Here is a 3,316-nt window from a genome sequence, read left to right on the forward strand (position 1 = left end):
GTGTTAAAATTTCAGCCCAATCGGAGTTACAGATCTCCGGGAATTTAAGAAACGGTGAAACGCAGAATCTGGGAGCAGAGAAACATAAGGACACACAGAGAGAGATCCAATCTCGGAGGGGCTCTCGCCCCTCCGCCGCCATGGAGACCATGGACCAGAGGGGAAACCCTTCTCCCATCTAGGGAGGAGGTCAAGAAGAAGAAGAAGGAGGGGGTTCTCTCCCCCAATCTCCCGACGGCGCCGAAATGCCGCCCGGGACATCATCGTATGACGGCGATCTACACCAACACCTCTGTCATCTTCACCAACATCTCCATCATCTTCTCCCATCTATATTCAGCGGTTCACTCTCCCGCAACCCGCTGTACCCTCTACTTGAACATGGTGCTTTATGCTACATATTATTATCCAATGATGTGTTGCTATCCTATGATGTCTGAGTAGATTATCGTTGTCCTATCGGTGATTGATGAATTGCTATGATTGGTTTAATTTGCTTGTGGTTATATTGTTGTCCTTTGGTGTCCATCATATGATCGCGCGCGTGGATCACACCATAGGGTTAGTTGTATGTTGATAGGACTATGTATTGGCAGGCAAGAGTGACAGAAGCTTCAAACCTAGCATAGAAATTGATGCATATGGGATTGAAGGGGGACCAATATATCTTATTGCTATGGTTGGGTTTTACCTTAATGAACGTTAGTAGTTTCGGACGCTTGCTAATAGTTCCAATCATAAGTGCATAGAATTCCAAGTAAGGGATGACATGCTAGCAGAGGCCTCTCCCACACTACTGGAATCAGAGATTTTGCCGTCTGCTGCTTCTTTGCCGTCTGCTGGCTGATGGCAAAGACACTCTTTGCCATCAGCTACCAGAAACCAGACGACAAAGAGAAGGCTGATGGCAAAGGTACTGTTTGGCATCAGCCAGCTCTTTGTCGTTAGCTGGCTGACGGCAAATCTCATTCAGGCAGACGGCAAAGAGTTCGGGTGGCCCACCCTGCACCCCCTCTCTCCCCCCTAACGGCCTCCCTCTTTGCCATCTTCTTTTCTCATCTGTGCCGTCGGCGGCAGAAGGCAAATCGGGTGCCCCTCATCTCCCCTAACGGTCGCGCCCCACACCCCTCTCTCTCTCACCCCCCGCCCCCTCCCGAAACCAGCACCGCCGCCGCGCCGCCACGCCACCACCGCACCCTGCGCCGCTGCCACGCCCTCCTCCTCCCTGCGCTGCCGCGCCCTCCTCCTCCCGGCACCACCACCGCACCCTCCTCCTCCCTGCCCCTACCCCCTCCCGAAACCAGCACCGCCGCCACGCCACCACCGCACCCTGCGCCGCCGCCACGCCCTCCTCCTCCCTGCGCTGCCGCGCCCTCCTCCTCCCGGCGCCACCACCGCACCCTCCTCCTCCCTGCCCCCGCCCCTCCACCACCACGCCCCCTCCTCCTCCCCGGGACCTCCTCCTCCACCACCGCCGCCAGAGCTCGCCCCCTCTCCACCACCGCCCCTCCGCCATCACCGCCCTCTCCTCCACCGCCGGAGCTCGGTGAGTCCTTTTTTCCTTTTTACGTTTAATTCATTAATTAGGTTAGTTAGGTTAGTTGTTAATTACCTATTGTTAGTTAGGTTAGTTAGGTTAGTTGTTAGTGGTTACGTACTGGTAATTAGGTTAGTTAGGTTACTTGTTAGTTGTTAGTGGTAATTAGGTTAGTTGTTAGTGGTATTACCCCTCGAGCTAGGTTAGTTGTTAGGTTAGTTGTTAATTACCTACTGTATGTTAGGTTAGTTGTTAGGTTAGTAGTTGCCCGTGTAGAGCCCTCCAGTCGCCGCCTATGCTTGCACTAACCACAACGTTGGGGAACGTCGGTGAGCTTGTCACGCACCTGCCATGGCTACGATGCCATCGAGCTCACGTGCTGCAACAACGATGCTGCTGCAACCACCCCCATGCAGGTCGGTGCAGAAACATTACTGTTGGGACCACCCCCTTCAGGCACCGGTGATATTCCACTTCAACACCGAGGATATTACAACAGCTCGCAATAGTAGTTTTCGCACCGACACGACATCTCGACGACACCCCTGACACCCGTCACGATGCCCCGAAACCCCGACACGACGCCCCGACACGACATCTCGACGACACCCCTGACACCCGACACGATGCCCCGAAACCCCGACACGACGCCCCGACACGACATCTCGACGACACCCCGGCATGAACTATTTTTTTATGGAACCTGGAAAGTTTTATAAAGTAGTATAGGTAACCTAGAAAGTTTTATAGGTAACCTAGAAAGTTTTATAGGTAACCTCGACCCCCGACCCCCGACCCCCGACAACACTCACCCTCGACCCCCGACCCCCTACCCTGACCCCCGACGCCACTGACCCCCGACCCCCGACGCCCGACGCCCGACGCCACTGACCCTCGACCCCCGACCCCCGACCCCCGACGGCACTCACCCTCGACCCCCGACCCCCTACCCCGACCCCCGACGCCACTGACCCCCAACCCCCGAGCCCCGACACCTCTTCGGCCTCTTGTTGACCGAAAAGACCCCAATCCCCGACGCCAGTGACCTTCGACCCCCGATGACACTGACCCACATAGTTATGAGTTAGGTCATATAGTTATGTTAATTATAAAAACATCATATTTGTGTTGATCGGGTGAATTTCAATGTGCAGTTGTTCGACGACCTCCACGTGCGTTGGACGAGCTCCGCCCTTGCGTTTGTTGGTGAGCACAAATGACTTCTCCTCCTACCCCCTTAATTTGCTCTGTCCCGGTCTTCGTGCCGATGAAACTTGCTAGCTATAGGTTTCTTCAATCATGAGTATGCATGACCAGTATGCGTCTCCCATTCGAAAGGGCGACATCTATAAATATGCATGTCTTTGCATATTTATAACCGCCATCCTTTCGAATTGTCCAACATTATCCATGGACAGCCCGAGTATGTGTAGACTGGGTTCGTTTTCCCGTATGCTGTGCTCTGGATCCGATGCGGAATTTCGTCAGTGCCTCCCTGTTGTTCTCCGGATGCACATCCTCTCTGTTTATTGCGGAGACGTGTATGAGGAGAACAGCGAGGAGGTGCTGCCGAAATTTTGCGTTGATCCGGAGCAGAGCATGGGAAAACGAACCCAGTCTACACATACTCGGGTGGGATTAGGACCTATCTTTACCTATTAGCGTGTAGGTTGCCTGGACGTAATAAAAATGGCGAACCTGATTAACCGATGAATATAGATGATGAATTATATATAAATACATTTCTTCTGTCTTTAGTAGCTACGCAAGATGAGTGAT

Source organism: Hordeum vulgare, chromosome 5H, assembly GCF_904849725.1.
Source record: "Hordeum vulgare subsp. vulgare chromosome 5H, MorexV3_pseudomolecules_assembly, whole genome shotgun sequence".
NCBI lineage: Eukaryota > Viridiplantae > Streptophyta > Magnoliopsida > Poales > Poaceae > Hordeum > Hordeum vulgare.